Raw genomic sequence first — 19,084 nt, 5'->3', positions numbered from 1 at the left:
ATAATAGAGTTCTACCATCCATGATATAAGAGAGTGTTTGAAGACATTTTTCAGCACCTTGAGTCCCCTATGCGGAATAAAAAGAGAAGCCGGTTAATAAAGCCTGAATTACAGTGGAATTCTTGCCAGTCTCATAACTGCTCCAAAACAAGTGGAACTATTCATAAGGACTTCAAAAGGACACCTGCCAAGTTTTGTCGCAATCTGACATGTTTAAGGTAGTGCAAACAAAGAAACAATTTCAGAAAAATTAGTCTGTACTACCCTGAAATGGATCCCATGAGTAGAACTCTATGTTCGGTATGTCAAATTGCTGTGAGACCACCGTCATTGGATCTGGCACGATCGAAAACCCTTATGGGTCAAGTTTCGTCTTAATCAGGAGCTCCAGGACAACGTTATGGGTAAAAGATCGAAAAGGGATAGGTCGCACACTATTCCCATATGCCATCCCTGAACCAAATCACTATTAATTGTGACTGTTTTTATAGTCCCAGGCAGTGACTTTCAGGAGCAATATCTCACTCATCCCTAATCAGATCGTGCTCAAATTGTTTGAGCATGTTCGTCGCGTCAAGATGAGCGTTTCGATATGTGGTACGCCTTTAAGGGGAATTCTACACCAAATCACCAAATCAACCATTAAAGGTGGTTGTTTTTACAGTCTCGGGCAGTGATTTTGGGATCCATATCTCACGCATCTCAAGTCCGATCATGCTCAAATTTTATGTACGTGTTCGTCTCGTCAAGACGACCGTTTTGATATGTGGCACGCCCCTTGATGACGTCCGAGCACGGAGAAAAGCTAGAGAGAAATTGTAGATCCGTGAAAAAAGTAACATGAAAATCAACAACACGTCTTGCTCGAGCAGCCAAATCACGTTGCTCGCAGATTAGATTGACGTGAGACTAGTTCCATCATGTGGTTACCGTCGAGGGCTATCTCTGTTCCAAACCCGTACATGATGAACGGTCAGATTTTGTACACAAAGCAATAAAGTGATTGTAAATTCTGGGGCCAGAATTTCAGATTCCTACCATAACCTAAAAGTTGCAAAATCTTCTTCCGGTCATGAAATCAAGCTGCGTTTGTTGCCACATGATCATGACGGCATGCTCAGTGTGATCCAGGGAAGAAATTACGGAAAAACATCAAGGAACGAGCACACTATCAATCTGAAGTTTTCAATATTCATTCAAATTTCAAGTCGTATGATCGTGGCTTAAAAACGCAATTCATGGCTCGAAGTTGGTATCAAATCGATCGCCACGCCGATCCCTATAAGAAAAAAATCATTTTTTTGGACAAATGGGCACCAGAGAAACCCCAGATCATCCACGGAAGATCATGCACATTCTAGGGCAGCAGCAATGACTATTTGTTAATTTCATGGATTGTTATGCAAGAACAAAACAGTCATTTTTTACCCATTTTTAGAATTTATTTTAATTCAATTAAATTATATTTATTATTAATTGAGATAGATTTTGAGCATCCACCCATGTTTGGGCCCAATTCTTTAAATATATGCTAAACCTAATTGGAAAGGGTCTTCCTTATTTTCCCTTTCTTCCTTGGCAGGTTCCCGGGCTCCTCCCTGATTCCCCCTCAGACTTTCAATTGCTTAATAAAGTTTGTGTTTTTGCTTTGAGTTTGTGGATGCATCTTGGAGAGAGAGAGGAGAGAGAAGAAAAGGGTTAGTACTCTTTGTTAAAGTAATTTTCTCTCTCCTCCTCTCATCTCCTCTCTCTCTTTCTCTCTCCTCTCGTCTCTATCTTCCTCTTTCCTCCTTTTTTTTCTCTCTTGCTTCCTCTCTCTTTTCTTTCTTCTTCTTTTCTCAACTTCTCTCTTCTTCTCTATGGACATGCACGGCTGTGGTAGAGCAGTGCATGTCATCTTATTCCTTCTCTTTCTCTAACCCACAGGGCAATGGAAGCTATGTGTGTGTCTCATTCTCTCTCTTTCTTCTTCTTCTCGATCTTTATCTATGTTTATCTCTAACTAAATGTGGATGGTAATGGAAATGTCATGCACGAACCTCTCTCTTTCTATTTTATTTTCTCTATCTCATATATACGGCGATGGCAACGCCGTGTACATTTTCTTCTCTCTTTTCTTCTTCTTCCTCTTCTCTTTTTTTCCTTATTCTCTTTTTGCTCCATCTTTCTCTCTGTCTCTCTATGTCTGAACATGCACGACGATGGAAACACCATGCATGAATCTCTTTCTCTACTTTCTTCTCTATCATTCTCTTTGTCTCTCTCTGTCTGAACATGCGCGGCGATGGCAACGCCATGCACGAATCTCTCTTTCTGTTTTCTCCTCTCTCTGACACACATGGAAGTGGAAACACCATGCGTGTTTCTTCACATGGAAGTGGAAACACCATGCGTGTTTCTTTCTTTCCTCTAACATGCACGGTGATGGTAACTTCGTGCACAAATCTTTCCTTTTGTTTTCTCCTCTCTCTAACACACACGACGATGACAACGCTATGCGTGTTTCTTTCTCTCTTCTTTCCCTATTCTTCTTCTCTCTTTCTTAATCTATTTCTCTCTCTTTCCTTCTTTCTTCTCTGAATCTTTCTTAATCTCTCTCCTCACTTTTCTTTTCTCTTTCTTCTTTCTTTTTTTACATCTCTCATTGTTCACCTTCCTTCTCTCTCTACTTTTTCTTCTTTCTCTTTCTTAAAACTCTCTCTCTATCTTTCTTTCCTTCACCATTATATTCCTTCTCTCTCTCCTCTCCAGTCTTGCACGGCAATGCTCATCGTCAGGTATGACGTTCTCAATCTTCCTTTATCTTCTAGAAATATGTGTAGTGAGTTAGGACTTAACCAATTGCCGGGACGAGCCTCTGTCCAAATTTCCCCTTTCCCATGTGGTGCACAATGATGATCATCGCCACGGATGACATTCCTTTTTCATTCATGTCTCTCTCTCAATCATGGACGATGAAATTCCATCGTCGTCTATGTACCTTTTCCCTCCTCTTCTCTCTATCAGGGATGGCAGAAGTCCATCATCATTCATGTTCTTTCTCTCTCCTCTTTCTTTATCATGAACAGCGGAAGTCCATCGTTGTTCATGCTTTTCTCTCTCTTCTTTCTCTCTTCTTCTTTCTCTTCCTTCTCTCTTCTTCTCTCTCTTCTTTTCTCCCTTTTCTATTATTTCTCTCTCTTCTCTTCTCTCTTCTCTTTGTTTGAACGTATTTTTCAGCACCTTGGTCCCTGGTAGGAAACAGGTCAATAAAGCCTACAAAACAGTAGAGATTCCCGACAGTCTCAGAATAGCCCCATAACAGGTTAGGGTCTTCATCAACACTTCAAATGACCACCTACCGAGTTTCATCATAATCAGATATGTCTAAGGTCGTGAATATAAAGAAACAATTTCAGTAAAATCCGTCTCTTGCACCTTGAAATGGACCTCGTAACTAGAGCTACACTTTGGTGCGTCAAACAGCTATGGGACCACTGCCATTAGATCCGATACGGTTGAAAACACTTATGGGTTAAGTTTCGACTTAATCGAGCACTCTAAGACAAAGTTATGGGTAAAAGACTAAAAGGGGTAGGCAGCACACTATTCCCGTGTGGCCTCACTGCACCAAGACACCATTAAAGGTGGTTGTTTTTACAGTCACATGAAGTCACTTTCGGGGCCTATATCTCACTCGTTTCAAGTCGGATCACTCTCAAATTTGGTGAACGTGTTCCTCTCATCAAGACGAGCAATTCGATATGTGGTACGTCCCTTGCCGACGCTCGAGCAAAGAGAAAAACTAAATGAAAGTCATTGATCCGTGAAGGCAGTTGCAAAAAATTCAGTATCAGCATGCCTCTTTCGAACAACCAATTCAAGATGCTCCCATACCCGATCGACACGAAACCAATTACATTATATGCGTGAGGTCCGAGGTCATGTCTGGTCCGAACCTCACGCACAATGAACAGTTGGATTTCACACACGAAAGCGTCAAAGCTGCTATAAATTACGGCCACTGGACTTCAAGATTCCAGCCAAAATGCAAGACGATAAAATCTTCATTCAGACACGAAATCAAGCTACGTTCATCGCAACATGATCGTGACGGCATGCTCAGTGTGATTCAATGAAGAAATCATGAAGAAATATTAAGGAACGAGCACACAATCGATCCGAAGTTTTCAAGATTCATCCAAGATTCAAGTCTCATGATCATGCTTCAAAAACATGATTCATGGCTCGAAGTTGGTATCAAAAGGATCGTCATGTCGAGCCCTATAATAAAACAATAATCTTTCGATCAAACGGGCATCAGAATGACCTCAGGTCAGCTACGAAAGATCACGCAAGTTCTGGGGCAGCATCAGGGTTTGTTATGGAATTCCACACATTGTTAAGCAAGAGCAAAACAGTCCTTTTGCACCCATTTTTAGAATTTCTTTAAATTCAATTAAATTGTAATTATCTTCAATTTTAGCTAGTTTTTGGACGTACGCCGATGTTTTAGCCCAATTCTATATAAACATGCAAAGCTCAATTGTAACGACCTTCAATTCAATTTTGTATTGATTGAATAAAATTTCCATTCCTACTTGAGTTTGTGAGTGCATCTTGGAGAGGGAGAGAGGAGAGAAGAAAAGGGTTGGTACCCTTCGGGGGCAGGTAACTTTCTCTCTCCTTCCCTCTTTCTTTCTCCTCCTCTCTTTCTCTCTCCTTCCCTCTTTCTCTTTCCTCCTCTCTTTCTCTCTCCTCCCCTCTTTCTCTCTCCTCTCATCTCATCTCGATCTCTATCTCGTTTTCTCTCCTCCTCTCTTCTCATCTCTATCTCCATTTTCCTCTTCTAATGCAAACAACGAGGCCCAGCGCCGATTGGTTTTCTCCTTTTGTCACAACTGACGAGGCTTAGCCCCGGTTGGTTTTTCCTTCCTCTGTCAATCAACGAAACCTAACGCAGACTAGTTTTCTCTCTCCTTCTATCTGTCATTCGATGAAGCCTAGTGTCAACTGATCTTCTCTCTCTTCTGCTCTCTTCTTCCTCTGTTAGTAGGTGAAACCTAACATCGAACGATTTTCTCTCTCCTTCTATCTGTCAGTCGACGAAGCCTAGTACTGACTGATCTTCTCTTTCCTCTTCTATCAGTCGGTGAAACCTAATACCGTCTAGTTTTCTCTCTCCTCTCCTGTCAGTCGATGAAGCCTGGCACAAACTGATCTTCTCTCTCTTTTGTTCGCTCATTCCTTTGTCAGTCGGTAAAACCTAGCACTTATTGATTTTCTCTCTCCTTCTGTCTATCAATCAGTGAAACCTAGTGCCGACTGGTCCTCTCTCTCATCTTCTGTCAATCTATGAAGCCTAGAGCTGACTGATCTTCTCTCTCTTCTGCTCTCTCCTTCCTCTATTAGTCGACAAAACTTAGCACCAACTGATTTTCTCTCTCCTTCTATACTTCAGTCGATGAAGTCTGACGCTGACTGGTCTTCTCTCTCCTCTTCTGTCAACCAGTGAAACCTAACACCGACTAATTTTCTCTCTCCTCTCTTGTTAATCAGTGAAGCCTAACGCCGACTGGTTTTCTTTCTCTTCAGCTCTCTCCTTCCTCTGTCAGTCGGTGAAAACTAGCATCAACTGGTTTTCTCTCTCCTTTCGTCTATAAGTTGGTAAAGCCTAGCACTGACTGGTCTTCTCTCTCCACTTCTATCAGTCGATGAAACCTAGCACCGATTGGTCTTCTCTCTCCTCTTCTATCAGTCGTTGAAACCTAATGTCGGTTGGTCTTCTCTTTCCTTTTCTATTAATCGATGAAACCTAACATTGACTGATTTTCTCTCTCTTCTTCTATCAGTCAATGAAGCCTAGCACCTACTAGTCTTCTCTTTCTCCTTCTGTCAGTCGACGAGACCTAGCACCGATTGATTTTCTCTCCTTTCCCTGTCAGTCGACGAGACCTAGCGCTGACTGATTTTCTCTCCCTTCCCTTGTCAACCGGCATGACCTAACGCCGACTAAATTTCTCTCTCTTCCCCTATCAGTCGGTGAGACCTAGCACCGACTGGTTTTCTCCATCTTCGTCTATCAGTCAGTAAGACCTAGTATCGATTGGTTTTCTCTCTCTTCTTCTGTTAGTCAGTGAAGCCTAGCACCGACTGGTTTTCTCTCTCTTCCTTCTAAACACAGTTGGCAATGCTTAACCCCGACTGCACCTTCTTTCCCTCTCTCCTCTTTAATCTCTCATCTTTCATACTCTTCTCTTCCTTCCTTCTCCCTCCTTTCTTTCCCGTATTCTCTTCTTATTCTCTCCTTATAGCTTTAATTTTACTACTCCTTAGTTCGACTAAGAGTGATTGAGATTAGCCTCTCATGGTAGTCCTGTCGTCTAGTCGTAATGTTGTTGTGCCAAGGTTACTTGGCCCCTGTTATTGCCACGACAGACTGACCATCGTATCTAGCTAGTCCCACCTTTAAATTCCTCTCTCGCCGATTGGTAACACCTGCCCCCGTCTACGAATGAGGTTCTCTAGAGAGCGATCTAAAAAACGTCCCAAGTCCTCCTTAGAAACCCGAGACGTGTGCTGCCCGATCCCAAAAGGATCCGGAGGGAGAGATCAAGGCACCTAACCACTCTTCTCTCTTCTTTTCTCTCTTCTTATTTCTCTTCTTTGTCTTTCTTCTTCTTCTTCCCCTCTCATTTGACCAAGGAACAAGTCTAGCATTATCACGGTAGTCTCGCTGTCGAGCAGTACTACCACCATGCCGGTCTAAGTTACCATGCCCATCTTGCTGCCACGTCGAACTACCCGTTGTGTCAGGCTGGTCAGTGTTGGTATTCTATCGTCGAGTAGTATTGTCGTCGTGTCGATCTTGTTACTGTGCCCATATTGCTACCACATCAGGTCAATCATCATGCCAATCTTGCCACTGTGCTAAGCTAGTCATCCGGTCAAATGTCTCTTTCTTTGCTTCTTCCTTCTCTCTTCTTCCTTCTCCCAACCCTCATCTCATCATTTCTTCTCTTTTCTCCTTTGAATGTGCACGCCTTGTGCACATTCACTCAAAGAAAAGGTGGGGTCCCTTGGCTCACTTATCATGTAAAATTAACCATGTTGTGTGATTGTAAAAACAGGAGAATACAAGTCAAGGGAGGCGATTCCGAACCAGTTGTAGGACTGGCTTTCTTCGTGATCTAAAAGGGTGCCCACACGAGCCAGCCCGAGTAAGTCCCAAACCCACCTTAAATTCCTCTCTCATCCGTTGATATACATATCCTTGCTCCTGAATAAGATTCCTAAGAGAGCGATGTCAAAGTCTCGGGTTCCCCCAAAACTTGAGAAGCGTGCTGCCAGATCATCTGGATCCGAAGGGCGAGATCGAGGCATCTAATCAGCTTGGCGACTCCACTAGGGACTTAATACCCGCTCTTCGGATCATCCTTGTTTGTCTAGTTTCTCCTTTGTTTTTCTATTTTCACACACCACATGGCTTCTGGGTTCTTTAACCCGTTTATTCGAATCGGGGATTTTTCGATCCCCGCATTCGCGAACTTCCCTGGGGAATAAGTTCCCCAAACCACGATCCCAAGACTGTCAAGAACCGGTCCTCACACGGTCCCAAGACTGTCAAGAACCGGTCCTCACACGGTCCATATATAAGACTCGAGTCCAGTCGAGGCATGCTGACCCCTTGCTGACCGATTTGCCACGTGTGACCCCTCAAGCTCGGAAGCCCTCAACTGCAACTAAGGCTGACCTCCCTGGAGAAACGGTCAACGTAATGGTTGTAAACGAACCAAATGACTCTCAGGAAAAGCGCATAAGTAAATTCGAAGACATGGTGCACGCAATGATGGAGAAGATTGATCGCATAGATGCCGCGCTACACTCGGCTAACCATAAGGTCAACTCCCATCACTTAGATGATGCACCTCCAAGGCAGGCTCTTACCTCTGTCTCACATGACTATTTTGTCCCTTACCCCGTCTCACAGGCAGACATCGATGCTATGGTAACTCATAGCCTAAAGAACAAGCAGATCTCAAGTATGCAGGGCACAACGCTTTATCAAAATCCATACCCTTCATATATTGATCAGGTGTCGTTTCCCTCAGACTACAAGAAAGGGAAGTTTCCCCTGTTCAATGGTACCACATCCTCGCACCAGCATATCGCTCACTTCCAAGCAACAGCTGATGGGAGGCTCCTACTTCGTCAGTTCGTTGAAACTCTTGATGGCCAAGGTTTTTAGTGGTATGCTCGACTTCCCCCAAACTCAGTACGTACTTGGGAGGAAATGGAGAAACTATTCCACCAACGCTTCTATGAGGTTGAGAGAGAGGTTCAAACCATCGAGCTTCTCACCTTGACTCAAGATCCTGATGAAACCGTAGATCAATTCATAGCAAGGTGGAGAGATTTGGCCTCTCGCCATCCCAATCCCATGCTTGAGAAGGAAGTAGTTCAGACCTGTGTACGAAACCTGCGACCTGAGATCACTCTGCATGTCGAGGCCTCCAACCCGACCTCCATGTCAGAGCTGATCTCTATGTCAGTTTGCATAGAGAGTCTGTCACACCATCACGGTGGGTCACAACATCAATCCTCAAGCTTGGGAAACAATCGGGGCAACAATATTTCTCTGGCCTACGCCCGGGGCAACCAATAAAAAGGGATCATCAATGCAGCTGTTACCATCAGTGATCCAAAGAAGGCTGCCTCTCAGACTTTGAATCTCTTCAAAGGGGTAAGCACAACAAAGACAACAACTCAGACAGGCAAACAGCAGTCGTCATACAACTGGGTACCCCCACTTGTAAACATTAACCGAGATGACTATTGGACCAGACATCAGAACAAGGTTTATCCTTTTGAAAAGGAATGGGTTCTTGCACTTCTCCGACTATTGCTGGAACAAAACATGATTGAGCTGCCCGAGAGCAAGTTCCTTGGTCAAGCTGGTCTCGATATGCATGTAAGATACTGTGCTTATCATCGAATGGTAAACCGCTCCACAGAAGAATGTTACACACTAAAAGACCTCATCGAGGCTCTGATCCAAAAGGGTCAGATCAAGCTCGAAGAACTTAAGAAAGCATTCGGGGCAGCAGAAGTGTCCCATCCAATGACTGTTCAAGAGGAAGATGAGGCACTTAGCATCCTTCACGTCTAGTTTGCCATGATGCTTCAAGAAGGCCTCATCACGCCAAGGGTCTCTGATGTCCATATCATCTGATATCGGGGCTTGACCTGAGCGAATGCTCTGACTTCCACAAGCTATTAGCAAATAAAATGTAGAGAGGCCAAAAAGTTGGTGACGTTCCAAACAGAGATCCCCAAATATCTCCTCCACTGGTACAAGAGGACCCCTTGACTCAAGATCCTGAAAATGATAATTTGGACCCTCTTCTAGCCTTGTTTAAAGCAATGCTCCAACAAGGGCTCGTCACTCCTAAGTCGGCAACGCAGCCCAAACACCTTGCCCAGGGGACCAAGAATCACTAGTGCCCGTACCATCAGATATGGGGCCATGAGCTGAACGAATGTTATGGGTTCAAAGCTGTCGTTCGAAAAAAGTCCAGGCAGGTCACATTGCTTATGTTGAACACCCACAAGTCAATACTTTCACCAGGAGGGTGTTCCAATACAAGACTCCCATGATGGAGCCTCTGATCCTACTGAACCCTCGACTTCCCAACCATGGAAAGTCCATCAACAAGCTCAAGTCTTTAAAACGAGAAGCGATTCGTGAAGCTAAGGATGTTCATAAACCTAGCAAGACAGACCAAGCACCTCGAAAGGTGACTAGAAGAAGACAAGTACCAAGGGCTACTCACCGGAAGAACAAGGTTCCTGAGCCACCGGTCGAGCCAGAATTCCTCAGGCCTCTTCCTCCCTTGCCGACTTTAAAAGACTTCAGCATGGTAGTCACCGACTTCATTCCTTCATCTCATCAAGAGGATACCCCTGAGTCATCTCTTACGCGGGGCACGTCCAATGAGGGTGACGACGTTAAAAACACTCCCCAACGGTTGAAGCAAGGGAAAGACCTAAAAGACTCCATGCACACTTCCAGTTCTAATGATGACATAAAAAGCTGCCCAGATCAGTCCAATGAGCGGAACGGCCTTAAAAGTCCCTCACCTACTGACCCTTCTCCTTGTTCCTCTTATTCTTCTTCCCATCCCTCCTCTTCTATGTCTCTTGCAGGTACATCCTTGAAATGTTCAGACTTTGAGGCTCTTGACATAGAGCTTGAAGGAACCAATATAAGCAGGAAGAACCACAGACGACTGAAAAAGACGTTGGTCTAAGCAGCTGGATTCTTAACAATTGCTGATGCCTTAGCAACTCGAGCTAAGTCAGAGCCATCCTCTTTTACCGGGAAGCACAAGAAGTCAAAGTCAAAGAAACCCCAGTGGCCTCCTGAGCCTGATTTTGATCAGAGACTGAGAGAATCAAGGGTGCAGAGCTTCTATTCTCAGGAAGCTTGCCACATGGTGTAAATCTCAAAAGCATCACCTAGCACGGGGAAAATGAGCCTGAGATTGGGAAAAATGTTGCAACCTCCACCGCAAAAGCCAGTTATCGCGAAGCTCCCTAGTCTGCCACTTCACCCTTGCCAAAATACCTCACACAATTTACACATCCTCCAACTTGCTGGGCTCCTTCTTGGCCCAAATTCCTCAATCAATTTACCCATCCTTCAATTCCCTGGGATGCCGCTGGTCTACCCAGCCATCTCCCAAGCCTCAACCTCAAATATCCACTCAGACTACCCAAACCAAGCCGGTTACGTAATTAAGCTAGCCAGTAGCCCAAAATAGACCTCCTCAACATAAACGTGCTCCTCAACCCATTATACCACCCAAACCAATGGCAAGACCGGGAGCACAAAAGGCAGACGAGGAAAAGGTGAAGTATTATGTGATAAGGTGCCTAAGGAAGCTTCCAGCCCTTCTCAGCATCTATGATGCACTCATGCTCTCAAGGGATTACCGTATAGCTCTAGTTCAGGCTCTCTCCAATCCAGAGGTGTACGTGACCTAAGTGGAACCCATTGAGGTGGACCCATCAATCTTGAGCAGATGATGGCAAGCACATTCTCAAAGGATGATTTACAATTGAGAGAAAAATTTCACAACCGCCCTCTCTTTGTGACTGGTGAGTTACATGCATGCTCCATCAACCGAATTATGTTGAATGGAGGGTCAGCAGTCAACCTCAACCCAAGGAGAATCCTCACTCGTTTGGGATTAGGGTCTGAGGATCTCACTCCAACTCATATCATAGTCCAGGGGTTCAACCAATCTGGAGAGAAGCTGACTGGCACCGTCCACCTTCGTCTTAAGATTGGTGAATTAAATGATTATGCCCAATTTCATGTGATCGACACCAACACATCTTACAACATCCTTCTCAGTCTCATGTGGCTCCTTGATTAGGAGGTGGTTCCATCTACATTGCATCAGTGCTTCAAGTATAGTCGAGATGGGAGACAATATACAGTCTATGCTGATAGAAGACTGTTTCCTGCAGCCAAAACTCGCTATGTTATTGCCAAGTACTACTTCACAGATTCAGTGTAACCCCAAAAGTCAAATGATGGTGATCCGGAGTCGGCAAGGAAGACAGAACCCTTGCCTCATGAAGATGTCGAAGATATTGGGAGAACACTCGTGAGCATGTTTAAAGAGGAAGAAAGACAAGCAAAACTCTCCCACTAACTCTCATTCATCCCAGTATGCCATCACCCATCATCCTTGAGGAAACTCAATCTTCCCCTGAAGATGAGGTTTCCCACTCTGCTGCCAGCATTGAGCCACTTATGCAAAAAGATGAACTAGAAGTCACTCCTGAGATTAAGGAGGTCATGGGGACAAAATTCCCAGATTAAGGAGGTTAGCAGCTCCGAGGATCACCTACACGTCGGTCCATCAGAAAGTCCTGCATGTCCCCATCGCACTCTTGGAAGCAGAATTAACACATCAACCACCCCCAAAGGTTTTGCATTTCCCTAATTCTATTGGAAAAGAATAGTTAAGGAAAGGACAACCTTCTTGCCCTCAAAAGCAGTATCTCCTGGCAGAGTTAAGAAGCGAAGTTCGTAGTCTCCAGAACCAATTGGGGGTGATGCGTATCGCTTCAAAACACCAAAAGGAGTGTGTGCCTGAGACCAAGAGCTACGATGGACTTGAGGTGAATGCACCTCGAATAGAAGCCAAAGCTCCTCCTGATTGGACTATTTACAGCAATCAGGCTCATCACATTATGAGAACGATGAACTGTGAGCCCTTGTTCAATCAAACATTAAGAGGAGAAGATGCAACTGCTACCCCATTCAAGGTCATTGAAGCCATAGCGACTTGTCATAAAGCAAAGCACGGTGTAGGGTATTCCTCCACAGCCCAGAAACAATGAACAAGGGCAAGAGGAAGAGTGTAGAGAAGCAAATAAAAAGAAAAAAGTCACTCATCACATTGAAGCAAAAAAAAGAATTTTATTCAAAAAGCGAGGAGATATTACAAGGAAATGAAAATAAGATGACACTGTCAAAATTGATCAATCACTTCATTGATCTTTCCCTTACATGTTGCGGCTGATGTGCTAGCCTGTTCGATGCATCCCTTCAACTCTGCCACCATCTCAACCGCATGCTCCATCAAGGCAGTGCCTTCCTCCAAGGAGTATTTGAGAGTCAAAATATTATTGAAAAGCACCATATCATTCGCTTCCGAAGCCGCAGTCTCCTCCTCCATCTTGTCAAGCTTTTGCATTAGCTGTAATATCTCCACCCTCAGGGTGATCACCTTATGGTGGCGAGCAATGGCCTCCTCAGCAAGGTTGGATCTCTGGGAGATTGCAGCATCCTTTTGTTGCAATTGAGCTTCTACCAGTTTGCGATGGCGCATGAGTGAGGACTCCCAAGGGGGCAATTGCGAGCTCTCTAACAGTTGCACAGTTGCTTCCTCATGCAAGGCCCTTATTCTTCACCCTTCTAGCTCGTGTACGGCATCATCGAAATATGGGAGGACCTTTGGCGCAACTCCTAGAAGGGCGTGGTTATGTGCCTCAATCTCACCATCCGGATCTAGATGATCTGGCGGCATGCATCTCAGATTTCGGGGGAACCCGGGGCTTTGAGATTGCTCTCTTGGGAACCTTGCTCAAGAGCTAAGGCAGGTATACCAACCGATAAGAGAGGAATTTAAGGTCGGTTCGGGACTTACTCAGGCTGGCTCGCGTGGGTGCCCTCTTAGATCACGAAAAAAGCCCCCCAGTTCTACAACTGGTTCGGAATCGCCTCCCTTGGCATGTATTCTCCTATGTCTGCAATCACACACACATAGTTAATTTTACAAGACAAGTGGGCCAGTGGACCCTACCTTGTCTTTGGGCAAATGTACACAAGGAGTGCACATTCAGAGGAGAAAAGAGAAGAAGTGATGAGATGAGGGTTGGGAGAAGGAAGAATAGATAAGAAGAAGAAAAGAAAGAGACAATTGCTCGGGTGACTAGCTTAGCACAGTGGCTAGATTGGCATGATGATTGACCTGATGTGGTAGCAAGACAGACACGGTAACACGGACTGGCATGGCGGCAATATTACTCGACTCCAGAACACCAACACCAACCAGCTTAGCACATCGGCTAGTTCGACATGGCAGCAAGATGGGCATGGTAACTTAGATCAGCACGATAGTAATAGTGCTCGACGACGATGCTACCGTGACAGTGCTAGACTTGTCCCTTGGTCAAATGAGCAAAGAAGAAGAAGAAAGATGAGAGAGAAATAAGAGAGAGAAATAAGGAGAGAGAAAGAAGAAAGAGAGAGCAAGAAGAGAGAGAAAGGAAGACAGAAAGAAGGGAAAGAAAGAAGAGAGAGAAAGGAAAAGAGAGAAAGGAGAGAAAGAAAAGTGAGAAAGAAGAGAGAGAAAGGAGAGAAAGAAGAGAAATGAGTGTCATGCACAACGATGAGCATCGCCGTGCACCACATGGAAAAAAGGGAAATGTGTATAGAGGTTTAGCCCGCCACTCTGGTTAAGGCCCGGCTCACTGCGCATATTTCTAAAAGATAAAGGAAGGCTGAGAACGTCATACCCGATGATGAACATCACCGTGCACGACTGGAGAGGAGAGAGAAAAGAAATCAGAGTGAAGGCAAGAAAGACAGGGAGGAGGGAAGAGGATTTTAAGAAAGAGGAAACGGAAAGGAAAGTAGAGAGAGAAGAAAGAAGAGAAGAGATGGCAAAAGAAAGTGAGGAGAGAAATTGGGAAAACGTCGGAGGAGAAAGAAGGAAAGAGAGAGAAAGAGATTAGGAAAAAGAGAAGAAGAATAAGGAAAGAGGAGAGAAAAGACGTACGCACGGCACTACCACCGCCGTGGGTGTCGGAGAGAGAAGAAAACTGAAAGAGAGATTCGTACACGACATTGTCATTGTCATACATGTTCAGACAGAGAGAGATAGAGAGAACGATAGAGAAGAGAGAGAATAAAAAAAGAAGGAAAAGGAAAAGAAGAAGAAGAGAGAAGAAAATGCACGCGGCTTTGCCATCACCATGTGTGTGAGATATAGAAGAAAACGCACACAACGTTGTTATCATTGTGTGTTTGAGATAGAGAAGAAGAGAGAAGAAAACGTACACGACGTTATCATCACTGTGTGTGTGAGATAGAGAAGAAAACGCACACGGTGTTGCCATTGCCGTGTGTGTGAGATAGAGAAGAGAGAGCAAAAAATGCACACGACGTTGCCATCGCCATGTGTGTGAGACAGAGAAGAAGAGAGAGAAGAAAATACACTTGCCATTGCCATCACTGTGTGTTTGAGATAAAGAAGAAGAGAGAAGAAAATGCACATGGCGTTGCCATCACCTGGTGTGTGAGATAGAGAAGAAGAGAGAGTATAAACGCACATAATGTTGTCATCGCCGTGTGTGTGAGATAGAAAAGATAGAAAGAACACACACGGTGTTGCTATCGCGGTGTGTGTGAGATAGAGAAAATAGAGAGAGGAGATAAGTTTGTGCATGGCACTGCCCATCGTTATACACATTTAGTTAGAGAGGAACAGAAAGAAACATCGAGAAGAAGAAGAAAGAGAATGGGACACACACAGCACCTCCATCACAGTGTGGATTAGAGAAAGAGAAGGAAGAAGATGATATGCACGGCTCTGCCACAGCTGTGTGTGCGTTCACAGAGAAGAAGAGAAAAAGCCGAGAAAAGAAGAAAGAAAAGAGAAAAGAAGTAAGAGAGAGAAACAGAAAGGAGGAAAGAGGAAGATAGAAAGGAGGGAAAAAAGAGATACAAACGAGAGAGAAAAGAGATAGAGATAAGAGACCAGAGGAGGAGAAAAAATCACCTTACTAAAGGGTATCGACCATTTTCTTCTCTCTCCGCTGTCTCTCTCTAAGACAGCCACGAAATAAAATCGTGACCTTTATTGATCAATTGAAAGTATCCGGGGGAATTAGGCCAGCCTTTTTACAATTCAAGAAGGACTTTTTACAATTAGGTTTAGCATGTACTTATAGAATTCGGTCCAAACATGGGTGGATGCCCAAAACTATCTCAACTGATGATAATTGCAATTTAATTAAATTAAAATAAATTACAAAAATAGGTGCAAAATGTCTATTTTGCCCCTATCAAACAATTCACGAAATTTCAAAACAATCCCTGCCACTGTTCTAAAATGTGCATGATCTTCCGTGGATGATCCCAGGTTGCTCTGGTGCCAGTTTATCTAAAAGATAATTGTTTTCTTGTAGGGCTCGACATAGCGATCGATTTGATATCAACTTCGAGCCATGGATCGTGTTTTAAGCCACGATCATGCGACTTGAAATTCCAATCCAAATTGAGAGCTGAAACATCAAAACATACACAAATAACTCAAAAAACAAAGAAATTCACAAACTAAAAAGGAAGAAACGTAAACAGGAGCAAATAAAAAGAAACTAAACTAAATAAAACTTCACATAAAAGACCCATGCATTTAATTAGAAATAAATAAAAAAACATATCTTTTACCATCACAATCAAAGATGAAGGTCTCCATAAAGTAGATTAGTTCATTGGCATCCTTAAGGTGCTGCGTAGAAGCTGTCATCATGCTAAATTTAGAGGAATTGGCCATTTTAGAGGAATTGGTCATTTTAGAGGATAACTTAGGTGTGGCTCCAATAAGTGATAAGATGATAAAAAGTAGATTTAGGTGGACTGGTCATGTGTACAACACCTATTGGAAAATACGAATTACTTCAAGTGGAAAGCTTGAACAAGACGTAAACCCAAAAAGACATGGTTGGAAATAGTGAGAAAAGATATGAAGGCTAATAGCCTCCTTGAGGCTATAGCCGTTGATAGAGTAGAATGACGAATCCGAATTTGTGTAGCGGATCCCAAATAGTTGGAAAAAAGCTGTGATGATAATAGAGCAGAATGACGGACTAGGATTCGTGTAGATAACCCCAATTAATTGGGAAAAGACTATAATGATGATGAATTAAACAAGGTTCCTTCCATTAATCCAATATAATACCAAACATTTAAATAGATTAAATGAATACTTTATTGTGCTTGGATATTTCATAAAAGTGTGAACCCCCTTTGATGCTTCCAATATTTGTATAAATAATAAACAGAATTGATTTTCTTTATACCAAAATTTCACTCAATGCACAAGCAGCCTGCACAGCCTTCAAGCGCAAACATATGCCAGTTATTTAAGAAATAGATATTTAAAAATTTCAGCTAACCATTCCATTTTGCCACCACACCAATACATTATAGAAGATAAGTTTGTCTCATTTGAAATAGCAACACGAAATCAATCACTTGAACATAAAGACAGAGTGAGAGAAAGAGAGAGAGATAGATGACAATCTTATGGCACGCGCATGTATGAATACACTAACAATAGAGCAGGACCCTATACAGAAGTATAGAATTCCTATAAAGCAATACATAATGAATTGCAATTCACTGCCAAAAGGACGCATGTGCTTCCAGCACGAGGAAGATCAATAGCATGGCAAATGTGTGTAATATACAGATTTCTGACCACAAAGCAATTGACATGAAGAAATAATCAAGGCATTTGGTTATTTCATGGAACTAAAATTTGAGAAAGCCCATCGACAGAACCCACAATGTGATGGAAAGGGCTAAGAAGCCCTCACCCTAACTTTTCATTGAAAGCAAATCCAAAATGCCGAACCCTAAACCCCCCAAATCAACTGAAGATAGTGAAAATTGAAACCATAGGAAATAAAGTGAGACAAATCGTCAATATTTATGCCTATCTACAGTTCAGAATGATTAAAGCCATCCTCTTCCACACATGGAAATAAAATAACAAAAAATAAAAAACCTAGATACAGAACCCATAAATCTCCAAAAAAGACAAGGATGCAGAATTAATCATCCATGAGAAAAAAGGAAAATAGCCCACCAATAAACCATTTCTACAGATTAACAATAAATGATTAATGACAAGAAAATTTACCTTGAGAAAAAAGCGAGATTCAACTCACTCGGCTGATCCTCGATGTTGCCTTCTTTGAGCAATAAAAGCCTCACCTCTGTCTGCTAATCCCAGAATCCCTCTCTCTCTTTCTGTCTGTCTGCCGGAAAACCAAATGGAAAGCTCTCTCTCTCTGCTACGTCAGCAGCAAGTGGAGGTAAAAATACATACGACCGCAGCGCCGCTCTCCACAGGGTGGAGACGTGGCAATGGACCGGACCCGAGGCGTAGACCCATATCGGGTTCCGGTACAAGTCTAAAAATTAGACCTAGCAGGTCAGGTCCGCTAGTCAGGTTCTAATAATATTTTTGGGTTACAATATATAAAATACATTAAAATATAATTAATTACATAGATATTTTAATTTTTTAAGGGTGCGGTTTATATAGAGCGTAGGCTCTAAACAATCAAATTAAAACTTACGTTCAAATAGTATCGAGAAATGTGGTTTCAATATTGTAAATCTTTGTGATAGACTTAAAATATGTTTTTATAATTATTTATAAAGTTTAAAGCTTCAAAAATCATGAAAATCAATATATCTAAGGAAACTTGAAAATTTTGAAAATTGACGGTCTAAAAATGCATTACAAAATGCACTATATCCCAAACTTGAAATCCATTTTTTTTCATTTGCATACATCTTGATGTCAAGATGATCAATTTGAAGATATTTGGGCATCAAAACAATCTCTTCTAGTGAAATTTTTGTGGTACGCTCAAATTCGATTGTTGAGAGCCTCGGCTCTATATAAACTTTTTCCTTTAATTTATGGGTGCGGTCGGATACCATATTATATTTTTGGGTTTGGGCCTAACTTTAAAGAATTCAAGTCCGGTCAAGTCTGAATCCCATACTGTTTTTTCCTATGGGTTGCCACCCCTAGGTGCGATGGAGGACTGCACTTCATGTTATTGGGTGAGACAACCCCTATTCCTCAAACCTCCACGCTAATTAAACTAGGAACTTGGCATATAGATAGGAACTTTAGTAGTTTATCAACTAAAGTTCTAGTTGCCAATTACATACTAAAAATAGTTTATCTCTTATGGGTAGTTTAGTTTGACAAATTTTCCATTTATTTCTAGGCAATGTTTGTATAAGGTGCTCACCTTATACTAAATAAGTAAGAAATACCTTTGAATTTTTCTAGAAGATGTAGTTCTGATGTCAGAAAACTGATGATAGCTTGAAAATCTATGTTCAACTTTAACTATGAAATTTTAAATTCTAAAAATAGTGCAGATCGAGCAAATCTATAAGCACTTGAAGATCTTGAAAATATATGGTCTAAATAACTTATTACAATATGCATTATTTTTAGGACTTGAATTTTTTTTCTTTATATTCATATATCTTGAGGTCGGGATGATCAATTGGAAGGTTTTCCAACTCCAAAACATTTTTTCCTATTGAATATTTGAGGGGCACCTTTTTTTTATGGTAAAAGGTGGCAATCTTATTTTTCTTATGCGTAATTTAGATTGATATATTTTTTCTTGCTATTAGTTTAATTTGATTAAATTTCAAATTCATATATTGGGTGTGGTTTGCATAGGCTTATAACTTTAAACA

At 42.5% G+C, this 19,084-nt stretch overlaps 1 long non-coding RNA gene across 2 annotated transcripts in view; it reads right to left on the bottom strand.

Annotated features, from left to right (window-relative positions):
* Positions 1–15,402: 15,402 nt before the first annotated feature.
* The window catches only part of LOC148779132 (uncharacterized), a 73,929-nt gene continuing 70,247 nt past the window's right edge, over positions 15,403–19,084 (bottom strand). Inside the window, exons 2-3 of one of the 2 annotated variants that reach the window (XR_016047657.1) lie at positions 17,490–17,776; positions 15,403–15,846 (exon numbers count right to left, since the gene is read on the bottom strand). This is a non-coding gene — a long non-coding RNA (uncharacterized LOC148779132). Of the gene's footprint in view, positions 15,847–17,489; positions 17,806–19,084 lie in introns of those variants that run through there. The other variant, XR_016047656.1, reaches the window with a different exon arrangement.

The sequence above is a fragment of the Amborella trichopoda genome, chromosome 13 (genome assembly GCF_054954075.1).
Source record: "Amborella trichopoda isolate Santa Cruz 75 chromosome 13, AtrichopodaSantaCruz75HAP2 v2.0, whole genome shotgun sequence".
NCBI lineage: Eukaryota > Viridiplantae > Streptophyta > Magnoliopsida > Amborellales > Amborellaceae > Amborella > Amborella trichopoda.
Note: the sequence above shows the minus strand (reverse complement) of the source record. Positions and strands in the feature narration are given on the sequence as shown.